This window comes from Scyliorhinus torazame, chromosome 1 (genome assembly GCF_047496885.1).
Source record: "Scyliorhinus torazame isolate Kashiwa2021f chromosome 1, sScyTor2.1, whole genome shotgun sequence".
Taxonomy (NCBI): domain Eukaryota; kingdom Metazoa; phylum Chordata; class Chondrichthyes; order Carcharhiniformes; family Scyliorhinidae; genus Scyliorhinus; species Scyliorhinus torazame.
Window position 1 is genome coordinate 223,537,849 of NC_092707.1, and position 18,359 is coordinate 223,556,207.

An 18,359-nucleotide genomic window follows, 5' to 3' on the forward strand; every position below is an offset into this window, starting at 1 on the left:
GCCCCCCCTCGCCCCCGCCCCCCCCTCGCCCCCGCCCCCCCTCGCCCCCGCCCCCCCTCGCCCCCGCCCCCCCTCGCCCCCCGCCCCCCTCGCCCCGCCCCCCCTCGCCCCCGCCCCCCCTCGCCCCCGCCCCCCCCCGCCCCCCCTCGCCCCCGCCCCCCCTCGCCCCCGCCCCCCCCTCGCCCCCCGCCCCCCCCCTCGCCCCCGCCCCCCCTCGCCCCCGCCCCCCCTCGCCCCCGCCCCCCCCTCGCCCCCGCCCCCCCCTCGCCCCCGCCCCCGCCGCCCCCTCGCCCCCGCCCCCCCTCGCCCCTCGCCCGCCCCCCCCCCCCTCGCCCCCGCCCCCCCCCCGCCCCCGCCCCCCCCTCGCCCCCGCCCCCCCTCGCCCCCCGCCCCCCCTCGCCCCCGCCCCCCCTCGCCCCCGCCCCCCCCTCGCCCCCGCCCCCCCTCGCCCCCGCCCCCCCTCGCCCCCGCCCCCCCCCCCCCTCGCCCCCGCCCCCCCTCGCCCCCGCCCCCCCTCGCCCCCGCCCCCCCTCGCCCCCGCCCCCCCCTCGCCCCCGCCCCCCCTCGCCCCCGCCCCCCCCTCGCCCCCCCCCTGCCCGCCCCCTCGCCCCCCGCCCCCCCCTCGCCCCCGCCCCCCCTCGCCCCCCGCCCCCCCTCGCCCCGCCCCCCTCGCCCCCGCCCCCCCTCGCCCCCGCCCCCCCTCGCCCCCGCCCCCCCTCGCCCCGCCCCCCCTCGCCCCCGCCCCCCCTCGCCCCCGCCCCCCCTCGCCCCCGCCCCCCCTCGCCCCCCGCCCCCCCTCGCCCCCGCCCCCCCTCGCCCCCGCCCCCCCTCGCCCCCGCCCCCCCTCGCCCCCGCCCCCCCTCGCCCCCGCCCCCCCTCGCCCCCGCCCCCCCTCGCCCCGCCCCCCCTCGCCCCCCGCCCCCCCTCGCCCCCGCCCCCCCTCGCCCCCGCCCCCCCTCGCCCCCGCCCCCCCTCGCCCCCGCCCCCCCTCGCCCCCGCCCCCCCTCGCCCCCGCCCCCCCTCGCCCCCGCCCCCCCTCGCCCCCGCCCCCCCTCGCCCCCGCCCCCCCTCGCCCCCGCCCCCCCCTCGCCCCCGCCCCCCTCGCCCCCGCCCCCCCCTCGCCCCCCGCCCCCCCTCGCCCCCGCCCCCCCTCGCCCCCGCCCCCCCCTCGCCCCCGCCCCCCCTCGCCCCCGCCCCCCCTCGCCCCCGCCCCCCCTCGCCCCCGCCCCCCCTCGCCCCCGCCCCCCCCTCGCCCCCGCCCCCCCTCGCCCCCGCCCCCCCCTCGCCCCCGCCCCCCCTCGCCCCCGCCCCCCCTCGCCCCCCGCCCCCCCTCGCCCCCGCCCCCCCTCGCCCCCGCCCCCCCTCGCCCCCCGCCCCCCCTCGCCCCCGCCCCCCCTCGCCCCCGCCCCCCCTCGCCCCCGCCCCCCCTCGCCCCCGCCCCCCCTCGCCCCCGCCCCCCCTCGCCCCCGCCCGCCCCCGCCCCCCCGCCCCCCCCTCGCCCCCGCCCCCCCCTCGCCCCCCGCCCCCCCTCGCCCCGCCCCCCCTCGCCCCCGCCCCCCTCGCCCCCGCCCCCCCTCGCCCCCGCCCCCCCTCGCCCCCGCCCCCCTCGCCCCCGCCCCCCCTCGCCCCCCTGCCCCCCCTCGCCCCCCGCCCCCCCTCGCCCCCGCCCCCCCTCGCCCCCGCCCCCCCTCGCCCCGCCCCCCCTCGCCCCCGCCCCCGCCCCCCCTCGCCCCCGCCCCCCCCGCCCCGCCCCCCCCTCGCCCCCGCCCCCCCTCGCCCCCGCCCCCCCTCGCCCCCGCCCCCCCTCGCCCCCGCCCCCCCCTCGCCCCCGCCCCCCCTCGCCCCCGCCCCCCCTCGCCCCCCCGCCCCCCCTCGCCCCCGCCCCCCCTCGCCCCCGCCCCCCCTCGCCCCCGCCCCCCCTCGCCCCCGCCCCCCCTCGCCCCCGCCCCCCCTCGCCCCCGCCCCCCCTCGCCCCGCCCCCCCTCGCCCCCGCCCCCCCCTCGCCCCCGCCCCCCCTCGCCCCCGCCCCCCTCGCCCCCCGCCCCCCTCGCCCCCGCCCCCCCTCGCCCCCGCCCCCCCCTCGCCCCCGCCCCCCCCTCGCCCCCGCCCCCCCTCGCCCCCGCCCCCCCCTCGCCCCCGCCCCCCTCGCCCCCGCCCCCCCTCGCCCCCGCCCCCCCTCGCCCCCCGCCCCCCCTCGCCCCCGCCCCCCCTCGCCCCCGCCCCCCCCTCGCCCCCGCCCCCCCTCGCCCCCGCCCCCCCTCGCCCCCGCCCCCCCTCGCCCCCGCCCCCCCTCGCCCCCCGCCCCCCCTCGCCCCCGCCCCCCCTCGCCCCCGCCCCCCCTCGCCCCCGCCCCCCCTCGCCCCCGCCCCCCCTCGCCCCCGCCCCCCCTCGCCCCCCGCCCCCCCTCGCCCCCGCCCCCCCTCGCCCCCGCCCCCCCCCCTCGCCCCCGCCCCCCCCTCGCCCCCGCCCCCCCTCGCCCCCGCCCCCCCTCGCCCCCGCCCCCCTCGCCCCCGCCCCCCCTCGCCCCCGCCCCCCCTCGCCCCCGCCCCCCCTCGCCCCGCCCCCCCTCGCCCCCGCCCCCCCTCTGCCCCCGCCCCCCCTCGCCCCCGCCCCCCTCGCCCCCGCCCCCCCTCGCCCCCGCCCCCCCCTCGCCCCCGCCCCCTCCCCGCCCCCCTCGCCCCCGCCCCCCCTCGCCCCCGCCCCCCCTCGCCCCCGCCCCCCCTCGCCCCCCGCCCCCCCTCGCCCCCGCCCCCCCTCGCCCCCGCCCCCCCTCGCCCCCGCCCCCCTCGCCCCCGCCCCCCTCGCCCCCCCCGCCCCCCCTCGCCCCCGCCCCCCCTCGCCCCCGCCCCCCCCTCGCCCCCGCCCCCCCTCGCCCCCGCCCCCCCTCGCCCCCGCCCCCCCTCGCCCCCGCCCCCCCCTCGCCCCCCGCCCCCCCTCGCCCCCGCCCCCCCTCGCCCCCCGCCCCCCCTCGCCCCGCCCCCCCTCGCCCCCGCCCCCCCCCTCGCCCCCGCCCCCCCTCGCCCCCGCCCCCCCTCGCCCCCGCCCCCCCTCGCCCCCGCCCCCCCTCGCCCCCGCCCCCCCTCGCCCCCGCCCCCCCTCGCCCCCGCCCCCCCTCGCCCCGCCCCCCCGCCCCCCGCCCCCCCTCGCCCCCGCCCCCCCTCGCCCCGCCCCCCTCGCCCCCGCCCCCCCTCCCCCCGCCCCCCCGCCCCCCCCCCCTCGCCCCCGCCCCCCCTCGCCCCCCGCCCCCCCTCGCCCCCCGCCCCCCCTCGCCCCCGCCCCCCCCTCGCCCCCGCCCCCCCTCGCCCCCGCCCCCCCTCGCCCCCGCCCCCCCTCGCCCCCGCCCCCCCTCGCCCCCGCCCCCCCTCGCCCCCGCCCCCCCTCCGCCCCGCCCCCCCTCGCCCCCCGCCCCCCCCTCGCCCCCGCCCCCCCTCGCCCCCGCCCCCCTCGCCCCCGCCCCCCCTCGCCCCCGCCCCCCCTCCGCCCCCCGCCCCCCCTCGCCCCCGCCCCCCCTCGCCCCCCGCCCCCCCTCGCCCCGCCCCCCCTCGCCCCCGCCCCCCCTCGCCCCCGCCCCCCCTCGCCCCCGCCCCCCCTCGCCCCCGCCCCCCCTCAGCCCCCGCCCCCCCTCGCCCCGCCCCCCTCGCCCCCGCCCCCCCTCGCCCCCGCCCCCCTCGCCCCCGCCCCCCCTCGCCCCCGCCCCCCCTCGCCCCCGCCCCCCCTCGCCCCCGCCCCCCCTCGCCCCCGCCCCCCCCTCGCCCCCCCGCCCCCCGCCCCCCTGCCCCCGCCCCCAGCCCCCCCTCGCCCCCGCCCCCCCTCGCCCCCGCCCCCCCTCGCCCCCGCCCCCCCTCGCCCCCCGCCCCCCCTCGCCCCGCCCCCCCCCCCCTCGCCCCCGCCCCCCCCCTCGCCCCCGCCCCCCCTCGCCCCCGCCCCCCCTCGCCCCCGCCCCCCCCTCGCCCCCGCCCCCCCTCGCCCCCCCGCCCCCCCTCGCCCCCGCCCCCCCTCGCCCCCGCCCCCCTCGCCCCCGCCCCCCGCCCCGCCCCCCCTCGCCCCCGCCCCCCCTCGCCCCGCCCCCCCTCGCCCCCGCCCCCCCTCGCCCCCGCCCCCCCTCGCCCCCGCCCCCCCTCGCCCCCGCCCCCCCTCGCCCCCGCCCCCCCTCGCCCCCGCCCCCCCTCGCCCCCGCCCCCCCTCGCCCCCGCCCCCCCTCGCCCCCGCCCCCCCTCGCCCCCTGCCCCCCCTCGCCCCCGCCCCCCCTCGCCCCCGCCCCCCCTCGCCCCCGCCCCCCTCGCCCCGCCCCCCCTCGCCCCCGCCCCCCCCCGCCCCCGCCCCCCCTCGCCCCCGCCCCCCCCGCCCCCGCCCCCCCTCGCCCCCGCCCCCCCTCGCCCCCGCCCCCCCTCGCCCCCCCCGCCCCCCCCTCGCCCCCGCCCCCCCCTCGCCCCCGCCCCCCCTCGCCCCCCGCCCCCCCTCGCCCCCGCCCCCCCTCCGACCCCCCGCCCTCCCGCCCCCCCTCGCCCCCGCCCCCCCTCGCCCCCGCCCCCCCTCGCCCCCCGCCCCCCCCTCGCCCCCGCCCCCCCTCGCCCCCGCCCCCCTCGCCCCCGCCCCCCCTCGCCCCCGCCCCCCCTCGCCCCCGCCCCCCCTCGCCCCCGCCCCCCCCTCGCCCCCGCCCCCCCTCGCCCCCCGCCCCCCCTCGCCCCCGCCCCCCCTGGCCCCGCCCCCCCTGGCCCCCGCCCCCCCTGGCCCCCGCCCCCCCTGGCCCCCGCCCCCCCTGCGCCCCCGCCCCCCCTGGCCCCCGCCCCCCCTCGCCCCCCCCCCCCCTCGCCCCGCCCCCCCTCGCCCCCGCCCCCCCTCGCCCCCCGCCCCCCCCTCGCCCCCGCCCCCCCTCGCCCCCGCCCCCCTCGCCCCCCGGCCCCCCCTCGCCCCCGCCCCCCCTCGCCCCCGCCCCCCCTCGCCCCCCGCCCCCCCTCGCCCCCGCCCCCCCTCGCCCCCGCCCCCCCTCGCCCCCGCCCCCCCTCGCCCCGCCCCCCCTCGCCCCCGCCCCCCCCCTCGCCCCCGCCCCCCCTCGCCCCCGCCCCCCCTCGCCCCCCGCCCCCCCTCTCGCCCCCGCCCCCCCTCGCCCCCGCCCCCCTCGCCCCGCCCCCCCTCTGCCCCCGCCCCCCCTCGCCCCCGCCCCCCCTCGCCCCCGCCCCCCCTCGCCCCCGCCCCCCTCGCCCCCGCCCCCCCTCGCCCCCGCCCCCCCTCGCCCCCCGCCCCCCCTCGCCCCCGCCCCCCCCTCGCCCCCGCCCCCTCGCCCCGCCCCCCCCTCGCCCCCGCCCCCCCTCGCCCCCGCCCCCCTCGCCCCCCGCCCTCCCCTCGCCCCCGCCCCCCCTCGCCCCCGCCCCCCCTCGCCCCCGCCCCCCCTCGCCCCCGCCCCCCCTCGCCCCCGCCCCCCCTCGCCCCCGCCCCCCCTCGCCCCCGCCCCCCCTCGCCCCCGCCCCCCCTCGCCCCCGCCCCCCCTCGCCCCCGCCCCCCTCGCCTCGCCCCCCCGCCCCCGCCCCCCTCGCCCCCGCCCCCCCTCGCCCCCCGCCCCCCCTCGCCCCAGCCCCCCCTCGCCCCCGCCCCCCCTCGCCCCCGCCCCCCCTCGCCCCCGCCCCCCCCTCCCCCTCGCCCCCCTCCCCCTCGCCCCCCTCCCCCTCGCCCCCCCTCCCCCCCCCTCGCCCCAGCCCCCCCTCCCTCCCCCTCGCCCCCGCCCCCCCTCCTCCTCGCCCCCGCCCCCCTCCCCCTCGCCCCCCCTCCCCTCGCCCCCGCCCCCTCGCCCCCCGCCCCCCTCCCCCTCGCCCCCTCGCCCCCGCCCCCCCTCGGCCCCGCCCCCCCCTCGGCCCCGCCCCCCTCGCCCCCCCCCCTCGCCCCCCCCTCGCCCCCCCCCCCTCGCCCCCCCCTCGCCCCCCCTCGCCCCCCCCCTCGCCCCCCAGCCCCCTCCCCCCTCCCCCCCAGCCCCCTCCCCCAGCCCCCTCCCCCCTCCCCCCCAGCCCCCTCCCCCCCTCCCCCCAGCCCCCTCCCCCCCTCCCCCCAGCCCCCCTCCCCCCCCTCCCCCCCCCAGCCCCCTCCCCCCCTCCCCCCAGCCCCCTCCCCCCCTCGCCCCCAGCCCCCTCGCCCCAGCCCCCTCCCCCCCCCTCCCCCCCTCCCCCAGCCCCCTCCCCCCAGCCCCCTCCCCCCCAGCCCCCTCCCCCCTCCCCCCCAGCCCCCTCCCCCCCTCCCCCCCAGCCCCCTCCCCCCCTCCCCCCCAGCCCCCTCCCCCCCCAGCCCCCTCCCCCTCCCCCCCCCTAACACAGAAAAGAAAAAGAACTCGCGTGGCAAGACATAGACATGACAAGTCAATAAAATACAGAACTTTGTACATTGGATTCTTCCCGTACATGTCAGTTTCCAGATCATTCATGTGTTTTCTTGTTCAAATGCCCCCCAGAGAACCCACCCCCCCCGAACGATACCCCCCCCCCCCCCCCGGTTGCTGTTGCTGCTGTCCGGCCTTCATCTAACGCTCCGCGAGATGGTCTAGGAACGGTTGCCACCGCCTGTAGAACCCCTGCGCAGACCCCCTCAAGGCAAACTTTATCCTTTCCAACTTGATAAACCCAGCCATAACATTTATCCAGGCCTCCACGCTGGGGGCCTTCGCCTCCTTCCACATTAGCAAGATCCTTCGCCGGGCTACTAGGGACGCAAAGGCCCGAATACCGGCCTCTTTCGCCTCCTGCACTCCCGGCTTGTCCACTACTCCAAATAGTGCTAGCCCCCCAGCTTGGCTTGACCCCAGACTTTCACCACCTTTGATATTGTTCCCGCCACTCCCCTCCAGAACCCCTCCAGTGCCGGGCATGACCAAAACATATGGACATGGTTCGCCGGACTTCCTGAGCACCTCCCACATCTGTCCTCCACCCCAAAGAACCTACTCGACTCGCCCCCGTCATATGCGCTCTATGAACACCTTAAATTGTATCAGGCTAAGCCTGGTACACGAGGAAGAGGAATTAACCCTACTTAGAGCATCAACCCATAGCCCCTCCTCAATCTCCTCCCCCAACTCCTCCTCCCATTTACCCTTCAGCTCCTCTACCAAAGCCTCCCCCTCTTCTTTCATCTCCTGGTATATCGCCGACACCTTGCCCTCCCCGACCCATACGCCCAAAATCACCCTGTCTTGAATCCCCCTGTGCCGGGAGCAGCGGGAATTCCCTCACCTGCTGCCTCACAAACGCCCTCACTTGCATGTACCTGAAAGCGTTTCCTGGGGGTAGCCCAAACTTCTCCTCCAGAGCCCCTAAGCTTGCAAACGTCCCGTCAATGAACAGGTCCCCCATTCTTCTAATCCCTACCCGATACCAGCTCTGAAATCCCCGTCCATCCTTCCTGGGACAAACCGATGGTTGTCTCTGATCGGGGACCACACCGAGGCTCCCGTCGCACCCCTGTGCCGTCTCCACTGCCCCCAGATCTTTAGCGTTGCCGCCACCACCGGGCTCGTGGTATACCTTGTCGGCGAGAGCGGCAGCGGTGCCGTCACCAGCGACCCCAGGCTCGTTCCTTTGCAGGACGCCATCTCCAACCTCTTCCACACCGCCCCCTCTCCCTCCATCACCCACTTACAGATCATTGCCACGTTGGCTGCCCAATAATAACCACCCAAATTCGGCAACGCCAACCCTCCTCTATCTCTGCTACGCTCCAAGAGCCCCCTCCTTACCCGCGGGGTCTTGCTCGCCCACAAATCCCGTAATGCTCCTGCTTACCTTCTTAAAAAAGGCCTTAGTGATCACAATTGGGAGGCATTGGAATACAAAAAGAAATCTTGGGAGGACCACCATTTTAACCGACTGTACCCTACCCGCCAGCGAGAGTGGCAACATGTCCCACATTTTAAAATCCTCCTCCATCTGTTCCACCAACCGCGTCAAATTAAGTTTGTGCAGTGCCCCCCAGCTCCTAGCTACCTGAATCCCCAAGTATCGAAAGCTCCTTTCCGCCCTCCTCAACGGTAGGTCGTCTATCCCTCTTCCCTGGTCCCCCGGATGGATCACAAAGAGCTCACTCTTTCCCACATTGAGCTTATAGCCCGAAAAGTCTCCAAACTCCTGTAGGATCTGCATTACCTCAACCATCCCCTCCACTGGATCCGTCACATACAGCAACAGGTCGTCTGCGTACAGCGACACTCGATGTTCCTCTCCCCCTCGAACCACCCCCTTCCATTTCCCTGACGCCCTTAACGCCATGGCCAAAGGTTCAATTGCTAATGCAAACAGCAGAGGGGACAGGGGGCACCTCTGCCTCGTCCCTCGATACAGCCGGAAATACTCCGACCTCCGCCGGTTCGTGACCACACTCGCCACCGGGGCTTTATACAGGAGCTTAACCCAACTAATAACCCCTCCCCCGAACCCAAACCTCCTCAACACTTCCCAGAGATACTCCCACTCTACCCGATCGAAGGCCTTCTCTGCGTCCATGGCTGTCACTATCTTCGCTTCTCCCTCCACCGATGACATCATTATCACATTTAGGAGCCTTCGCACATTAGTATTTAACTGCCTACCCTTTACGAATCCCGTCTAGTCCTCGTGAATCACCCCCGGGACACAGTCCTCAATCCTCATGGCCAACATTTTTGCCAGCAACTTAGCATCTACATTAAGGAGCGAGATCGGTCTATACGACTCACATTGCAGTGGGTCCTTATCACGCTTCAAGATCAAAGAGATCGTCACCTCCGACATTGTCGGGGGCAGGGTCCCCCCCTCCCTTGATTCATTGAAGGTCCTTACCAGCAACGGGGCTAACAGGTCTACATACTTCCTGTAGAACTCCACCGGGAACCCATCCGGCCCCGGGCCTTCCCTGCCTGCATGCTCCCCAGTCCTTTAACCAGCTCCTCCACCCCAATTGGCGCCCCCAAACCAGCCATCTCCTGCACCTCCACCCTTGGGAACCTCAACTGATCCAAGAATCGCCGCATCCCCTCTTTTCCCCCTGGGGACTGGGACCTATACAGTTCCTCATAAAAGGCCTTAAAAGCCTCATTCGCTTTCCCTGCACTCCGCACCTTAGTTCCCCTGCCATCTTTGACACCACCTATTTCCCTCGCTGCCATCCTCTTACGGAGCTGGTGTGCCAGCATCAGGCTCGCCTTCTCCCCAGATCCATATGTCGCCCCCTGTGCCTTCCTCCACTGTGCCTCTGCCTTCCCTGTGGTCAACAGGTCGAACTCCATCTGGAGACTTCATCTCTCCCTGAGTAGTCCCTCATCCGGAGCCTCTGCATAGCTCCTGTCCACCCTTAAAATCTCCCCCACTAACCTCTCCCTTTCCCTGCCCTTTCTCTTCACCCTGTGAGCCCTGATGGAGATGAACTCTCCGCTGACCACCGCCTTCAGCGCCTCCCATACTACTCCCACCTACACCTCTCCGTTATCGTTAGCCTCCAGATACCTGTCAATGCACCCTCCCGCACACTTCCTCGTCTGCCAGCAGTCCCACATCCAACCTCCACAACGGACGTTGGTCCCTCTCCTCCCCCAGCTCCAGCTTCACCCTGTGCGTGGCATGGTCTGAAATGGCTATGACCGAATACTCCGTTCCCTCCACTTTCGGAATCAGTGCCCTGCCCAAAAGAAAAAAATCTATCCGGGAGTACGCCTTATGTACGTGGGAGAAAAAAGAAAATGCTCTAGCCAAAGGCCTAGCAAATCTCCACGGATCCCCCGTGGGCCCCCCCCAGCTGATCCATAAACCCCCTAAGCACCTTGGCCGCAGCCGGCCTCTTCCCCGTCCTAGATCTGGAACGCTGGGCCCAGCACCGTGTTAAAATCCCCACCCATTATCAGACTCCCGACCTCGAGGTCTGGAATACGCCCCAACATCCGTTTCATGAATTCAGCATCGTCCCAGTTTGGGGCATATACATTCACCAGTACCACCTCCGTCCCCTGCAACCTACCACTCACCATCACGTATTGGCCTCCCTTGTCCGCTACTACGTTCTTGGCCTCAAACGACACCCGCTTTCCCACCAGTATTGCCACCCCTCTATTCTTCGCATCCAGCCCCGAATGGAAAACCTGTCCCACCCATCCCTTCCTTAACCTGACCTAATCTGCCACCTTCAGATGTGCCTCCTGAAGCATGACCACATCTGCCTTCAGTCCCTTTAGGTGCGCGAACACTCGGGCCCTCTTAACCGGCCCATTTAGGCCTCTCCCATTCCACGTGATCAGCCCCCCAACGCCGACTAGCCATCTCCTATCTTAGGCCAGTCCCGTGCTCGCGTCTCCCGCACCCTCCAGTCCCCCAGGCGGGGAACCCCCGCGCCGACCACCTCTTCCATTTTCAGTTCCCCCTCGGACAGTGCAGCAGCAACCCTAGAACCCCCCCCCCGCTAGATCCACACCTAGCTCTTTTGCTTCCCCCCATATTACTTCCGTGAGTCAGCTGACTTCTGCTGACCCCGCCTCCCCCGCCTTCCCGTTGATCTCACCGCGTGGGAGTCTCTCCTCCTCACCTTCCTCCATCTCTCCCCCCCCCCGCCTTTTTGGCACGGGAAAAAACCCGCGCTTTCCTGAACCAGCCCTGCCCACTGTGGCGCAGCTCCTGTTGCGGCCATTATCCCAGTTCCCTCATCCCCGAGTCTCACCTCCCTCCAGCACCGACGTCCACATTCCCCATCATCATCATCTTGTCTACAGAAAAGAAAAAAGGAAATTTTAGGAATTTTAACCAGAACTCTACCCATATCCCCATCCATCATCCCACCCATGAAATATTCTTTACCCATATTTACAACCCCATATACAACCACATCCCCTCAGTTCGAGTCCAGTTTTTCCGTCTGAATAAAGGTCCAAGCCTCTTCCGGTGTTTCAAAATAATGGTGTTGATCCTGATAAATGACCCACAGTCGCGCAGGCTGCAGCATGCCGAACCTGACTTTTTTTTTATGCAGCACCGCCTTGGCCTGGTTGAAGCCAGCTCTCCTCTTTGCCACCTCCGCGCTCCAATCCTGGTATACTCGGATCACCGCGTTCTCCCATCTACTGCTCCGCACCTTCTTGGCCCATCTCAGCACACTTTCTTTGTCCGCGAAGCGATGGAACCTTGCCACTATCGCCCTTGGCGGCTCAACAGCCTTTGGTCTGCTCGCCAGGACCCGGTGAGACCCTTCCAGCTCCAGGGGAGTCGGAGAGGCCTCTGCACCCATCAGCGAATGGAGCATCGTACACGCGTACGCACCGGCATCAGCTCCCTCCACTCCTTCGGGAAGACCCAGAATCCGGAGTTTCTTTTTCCTCGACCTGTTCTCCAGGACCTCAATTCTCTCGGCCCACCTCCTGTGCACCGCCTCGTGTGCCTCCATTTTTACCACCAGGCCCATGATCTCATTCTCGTTGGTATTCACTTCATCATTCACCTCACGAAGCTCCACTGCCTGGGTCTTCTGGGTCTCCTTCAGCCCCTCGATCGCCAACAGCATTGGCGCCAGCACTTCCTTTTTCAGCTCCTCCACACATCGCTTGTGGGACTCCTGCTGGTCTAGCTCCCACGCTGCTCACTCTCCGCCCTCCGCCCTCCGCCATCTTGCCTTTTTCCCTTTGTTTTGGTCTCTGCACCAGGACCTCTTTCCTCGTCGTTCCACCGCTGATCTCTGCCATATATTGTGAGGGGGGACCTCACTGCACCTTCCCACACGGGATTAAATCAAAAACAGCTCCGTTGGGGCTCCTCTGAAGAGCCCGAAGGTCCGTTGTCGCAGGAGCTGCTGAAATGTGCGGCTTAGCTCCGTATCGCCGCAACCGGAAGTCGTGAGGCAGCAATGCTAACCACTGCGCCATCGTGCTGTCCTAGATGGATTCAAAATGAGCAGAACCAGAACTTGTGCAAACGCATGCTCTCATCAAGCAATTTAATTTTCATTTTCCTAATGCTTTTTATACTAGACATTTTATGCAGTACTAGAATAGAATTGTAGAAAGTTTACGGCACAGAAAGGGGCTACTTTGCCCATGTATGCGCTCCCCAGCCTAATCCCACTTTCCAACGTTTGATCCATAGCCCATGCAGGTTGTGGCATGTGAGTTGCATATCCAGACACCCTTTTAAACAAGTTTAGGGTTTCTGCCTTCACCACCCTTTTCTGGCAGTGTGTTTCTGATTCCCACAATCATTTGATTGAAAATATGTTTCCTCATTTCCCCTCTAATCTTTCTACTGATCACTTCCAATCTATGTCCCCTGGTCACTGACCTCCCTGCTAAAGTAAATAGGTCCTTCCATCCACTCTATCTTGGATCCTCACAATTTTGCCCCTCAATCAAATCTCTCCCCAGCTTCTTCTGTTCTAAGGAGAACATCCCCAACCTCTCCAATGTTGTCTCATTGCTGCAATTTTCGTAAATCTCCTCTGTACCCTCTATAATGTGATTACATCCTTTCTGTAATGTTGTGATCAGAACTGCACGTAGTACTGTTGCCTAGCTAATGATTTATGCAGTTCCAGCAAAAGCTTATATTATATTCTATGCTTCGGGTCATAAATGTGAGGATTCCATATGCTGCCTTAATCATCGTATCGACCTGTCTTGCTACCTTCAGGGATCTATGGACTCCAAGGTATCTCACTTCATCTACACCTCAGAGCATTGTACGATTAGAAATTTTAAGTATCTCTCTGTATCTTTCACAAGCTTTCCCGTTATATTTGTCATGGATGTGGGTACTTCTGGCTAGGCCAGCATTTATTGCCCATCCCTGATTGCCCTCGACAAGATGGTGCGCTGTCGCCTTGAACTGCTGCAGCCCATGTGTTGTAGGAACACTCAGCATTGTTGGGAATAGCTTTCCATGATTCTGATCCAGCGTCAATGAAGGAATGGTGATTATATGGTAATATGGCAGTATTTATATGGCTGGTCCAGTTTCTGGTCAATGGTAAGCCCATGATGTTGACAGCAGGGGGAATTCAGCAATGGTAATGGAATGCCAAAGGGAGAGAGTTGGATTCTCTCTTGTCAGAGATGATCATTGCCTGGCATTTGTGTGACATGAATGTTATTTGCCACTCAGACCAAGACTGAATGTTATCCAGGTTTTGCTGCATATGGACAGAACCTGCTCCATAATCTCATTGTCTGAAGAGTTGTGAATAGAGCTAAACATGGTACCCGCCCCACCCCCCTACTCGGTTAATCCAAACTGAGCGTCAGTGAGTAGGTTATTGCTGAGTATGTGCTGCTTTGCTGATGATTAAGGATGGACTGATTGAATGGTAATTGATCAGGTTGTATTGTCCTGCATTTTTTGGACAGGGCAGTTTTCCACATTGCTCAGTAGATGCCAGTGTTGTAACTGTAGGGCATGGGTTCTTCTGGAGTGCAAGTATTCATTATTGCTGGAGTATTGTCAGGGCCCATAGCCTTTGCAGTGTCCAGTGCCTTCAACCATTTCTTGATACCATGTGGAACAAATCAAATTGGCTGAAGACTGGCTCGATGTTGCTGGTCCCCACTGGAGATGGCCAAGATGGACCGTCCACTCTACTTCTGGCTGACGATGGCTGCAAATGCTTCAGCGTTGTCTTTTGCAGTGATGTGCTGGGCTTCTCCATAATTGAAGATGAGGATATTTGTGGGTCCTCCTTTTCCAGTTGCTTGTTTAATTGTCCACCACTATTCACAACTGGATATGGCAGGACTGCAGAGTTTGGATTAGATTAGTTGGTTGTGGGATTGGTTAACCCTGCTCCTGTGGTTTGGCATGCAATTATTCTTGTGTTGTATCTTCACCAGGTTTTCACCTCATTGTTAGGTATGCTTGGTGTTCTCCAGCTTTCATCATTGAATTAAGGTTCATAGCCTGGCATAATGGAGTGGGTGATATGTCGTGCCATGAGGTTACGGATTGTGGTTGTATTCAATTCTGCTGCTAATGATGGCCCACAGTGCCTCTTGGATGCCTAGTTTTGAGTTTCTACATCTGTTTAAAATCTGCACCAGATTTAGCATGGTGGTAATGCCATACAATATAATGCATGGTATCCTCACTGTGAGAACACAATCTGGAGACACATTCTTTGGTGGCATGATGGCACAGTGGTTAGCCCTGCTGCCTCACAGCATCAAGTGACAGCTTGTGTGGAGTTTGTACATTCTCCCTGTGTCTGCATGGGTTTTCCCCGGTTTCCTCCCACAGTCCAAAGATGTGCGGGTTAGGTGGATTAACCACGCTAAATTGTCCCTTAATGTTGTTGCGCCTTTATCTAAACCACAGTGTGTGTTTAACCTGTATACGGTGGACAAATGATCACACAGGTTGTTTAGTACAATAATTGTTTTTTAACATACACAATTATTTAATCAATCACACGTTCATGCACATTGGACTATAAACTAATACACTTAAAAATGACCTTAACTTAATTTCCAGGTGACTGGCCAGTACAGAGTAGATATGGCCTTATCTGGAGTCTGGCAGTACTGGCGTTCTTGTTGCTGGTTGTCGGTGTTCTCTGTTCTGGTCCCTCCGTGGATGGTGCTCTTCTTGGCTGGTGATGGATTCACTGTTGTTGTTGGCAGTCGAAGCTGCAGTCGTGAAGTGTCGTCGAGAGATCTTTGCAGGCAGCCATTTTAGATGGCCACGGTGTCCAAAGGTTAGGTGGTTTACGGGGGTAGGGTGGGAGAGTGTGCCTAGGAAGGGTGCGCTTTCAAATGGATGGTGCAGACTTGATGAGCCGAATGGCCTCCTTTTGCACTGTAGGGATTTATGGATCCTATGGGTAAAAGATTTCTCCTAAATGCATGTTAGGAATTCTGCTCCCTTTGTGCCTTTCACAATAATTTCACCCCAGTTAATGTTAGGATAGTTAAAATTACTCTTTATCACTGCCCTATTGTTTTTGCACTTCTCAGGCTAGCCTGCATGTTTTGCTCCTAAATGTCCCGTTGACAATTTGGAGGCATATTTTGCACTCCTAGTAGCATAAGTTTTGTTGTTCTTCAGTTCAATCCATATGGCTTCATTAAATGATCCTTCTACGTTGCTTTAATAAATGTAGTCTATGGTTCTGTAAGGGTCCTTTCTATTAATTTCCTTATTTACTCTTTTATTTTTACTGTCATATTTTTGATCCATGGATGATTTATGGACATGTGTCTTTAAGAAGCCTGCATCTTTAATTCAAGCAGAATGAAGCAGTGGCCTATGCCTTTAATTCAAGCAGATATCTGTGCTGATTTAAACTGGAGTGTAGATTGACCAAAAGGCTGTGTTCTGCCTGGTAACAGGTGGTGATTGGATCTGTTCCCACAGGAATGTTTTCAGAGTCACTGGGTGTTCAGTTTGGATTCATTTGACTCCTGGCATCTTAGAGAGAAGACTCATTCTTTTTTTGTTTTTCTCCAGAAAGGCTGTGTTTCTGAACTGGTAGAAATCCTGGATGAATCTGTTTGGTGTGTGGGTTTGTAGAGGGTGGGAAGGCAAGTTAAAGTGGGAGGTAGGTACTTATTAATATTTAACCAATCATATTTGCTGCATTTTTCATTATAGTTCTCGCTAGAAATAAACTGTAATTATGTTTCAACTTACAAACCTGGTGACTGTAAATATTAGGCAGCCAAGAGCTGAGCATTTTTATAAAATTTATTGGTTAATTTTCTTGTGTTGTGACTCCGGGACGAGGGGGGCTGGAATTGACTGCGGACTTGTCCAGGGTGTCGTAACAGTTCCCATCTCCCTGTCAAGCGAAACCCTTGCCAACAGCACTAACAAATCTGCCCCGGCCCTGTTGAAGGGCACGGGGCAATCTGTTTGGCTTGTACAGCTGCCACTTCCCCAGAGCAGATCCCAATTTTTCTGGATGCTCAAGCCTTCCCTCTTGCACCATATCTCCAGCCACATATTCATCATCAGCTCTATTTTTGGAGATTACTGTCTTGAGAGCTTGCATTTTGGTCCCTCTCTTCGGTTCCTTAACTCTGCATTCAGGACCTCATCCCTCTTTCTGCCTTGACCATTGGTGCCCATATGCAACACTATCTCTCCCACCCACCTACTCAGAATCTAGCTGCTCAGTGACATCGGAGGCAATATACCTCTTGGAGTTACATCTATGGCTGCAGAAGCACCTGTCTGTTCCCCTCACTTTCCAATTGCCTACCCTGTATTGCTCTTTTTTCCATTCTCTCCACTGTGCAACTAACCATTGTGAACGTTGTTTTGCTTGTACTCTCCAGTGGAAACAATGCTCTCCAACCAGTATTCATGTGAGTGTTAGAAAAAACTCTGGGACTTTCTGTAATACTTGTCTGGTCTTCCTTGACTGCCCATCAGTCACCCACTCCCTCGCCACTGTACTCACTTGAACTGCATAGTGACCACATCAGAAAGGTGTAATTTGCAAAATTCTCAAGTTGTGGATGCAATGTAGTAACTCCAGCTGTGCCTTAAGCTCCAAAACCTAGAGTTCAAGCTGCTCCACCTGGCAGCATTTGCGCTTTGGTTGTCCTGACAAAAAGCACTCAGGATTTCTCACAAGATGTACATTCCACAGGGCTGAGATGCACTATCATGCTTTTATTTTTTAGGCTACTAAAAAGCAATACAACTACTCACTGGTTGGTTCCTTCCTTGGTTCTGTTGTAACCATTATAGCTGTTTTGCACTTGTTGCTTTTGATGTTGGTTCTTTCACCGCGGGTTCTTAGAACATAGAACAATACAGCGCAGTACAGGCCCTTCGGCCCACAATGTTGCACCGAAACAAAAGCCATCTAACCTACACTATGCCATTATCATCCATATGCTTATCCAATAAACTTTTAAATGCCCTCAATGTTGGCGAGTTCACTACTGTAGCAGGTAGGGCATTCCACGGCCTCACTACTCTTTGCGTAAAGAACCTACCTCTGACCTCTGTCCTATATCTATTACCCCTCAGTTTAAAGCTATGTCCCCTCGTGCCAGCCATTTCCATCCGCGGGAGGAGGCTCTCACTGTCCACCCTATCCAACCCCCTGATCATTTTGTATGCCTCTATTAAGTCTCCTCTTAACCTTCTTCTCTCCAACGAAAACAACCTCAAGTCCATCAGCCTTTCCTCATAAGATTTTCCCTCCATACCAGGCAACATCCTGGTAAATCTCCTCTGCACCCGCTCCAAAGCCTCCACGTCCTTCCTATAATGCGGTGACCAGAACTGTACGCAATACTCCAAATGCGGCCGTACCAGAGTTCTGTACAGCTGCAACATGACCTCCCGACTCCGGAACTCAATCCCTCTACCAATAAAGGCCAACACTCCATAGGCCTTCTTCACAACCCTATCAACCTGGGTGGCAACTTTCAGGGATCTATGTACATGGACACCTAGATCCCTCTGCTCATCCACACTTTCAAGAACTTTACCATTAGCCAAATATTCCGCATTCCTGTTATTGCTTCCAAAGTGAATCACCTCACACTTCTCTACATTAAACTCCATTTGCCACCTCTCAGCCCAGCTCTGCAGCTTATCTATATCCCTCTGTAACCTGCTACATCCTTCCACACTATCGACAACACCACCGACTTTAGTATCGTCTGCAAATTTACTCACCCACCCTTCTGCGCCTTCCTCTAGGTCATTGATAAAAATGACAAACAGCAACGGCCCCAGAACAGATCCTTGTGGTACTCCACTTGTGACTGTACTCCATTCTGAACATTTCCCATCAACCACCACCCTCTGTCTTCTTTCAGCTAGCCAATTTCTGATCCACATCTCTAAATCACCCTCAATCCCCGGCCTCCGTATTTTCTGCAATAGCCTACCGTGGGGAACCTTATCAAACGCTTTGCTGAAATCCATATACACCACATCAACTGCTCTACCCTCATCTACCTGTTCAGTCACCTTCTCAAAGAACTCAATAAGGTTTGTGAGGCATGACCTACCCTTCACAAAGCCATGCTGACTATCCCTGATCATATTATTCCTATCTAGATGATTATAAATCTTGTCTCTTATAATCCCCTCCAAGACTTTACCCACTACAGACGTGAGGCTCACCGGTCTATAGTTGCCAGGGTTGTCTCTGCTCCCCTTTTTGAACAAAGGGACCACATTTGCTGTCCTCCTGTCCTCTGGCACTATTCCTGTAGCCAATGATGACATAAAAATCAAAGCCAAAGGTCCAGCAATCTCTTCCCTGGCCTCCCAGAGAATCCTAGGATAAATCCCATCAGGTCCCGGGGACTTGTCTATTTTCAGCCTGTCCAGAATTGCCAACACCTCTTCCCTACGTACCTCAATGCCATCTATTCTATTAGCCTGGGTCTCAGCATTCTCCTCCACAACATTATCTTT

The 18,359-nt window shown here is 64.5% G+C and overlaps 1 protein-coding gene across 5 annotated transcripts in view; it reads left to right on the forward strand.

Moving 5' to 3' along the window:
- pgm3 (phosphoglucomutase 3) overlaps nt 1-18,359 on the forward strand; it is a 150,808-nt gene that overhangs the window by 2,932 nt on the left and 129,517 nt on the right. The window contains exon 1 of one of the 5 annotated variants that reach the window (XM_072502804.1): nt 12,615-12,632. The exons of 3 other annotated variants lie outside the window; for them this stretch is intronic. The gene's annotated coding sequence lies outside the window, so the exon portion shown is untranslated. Of the gene's footprint in view, nt 1-12,614; nt 12,633-15,493; nt 15,511-18,359 lie in introns of those variants that run through there. One more of the 5 variants, XM_072502813.1, reaches the window with a different exon arrangement.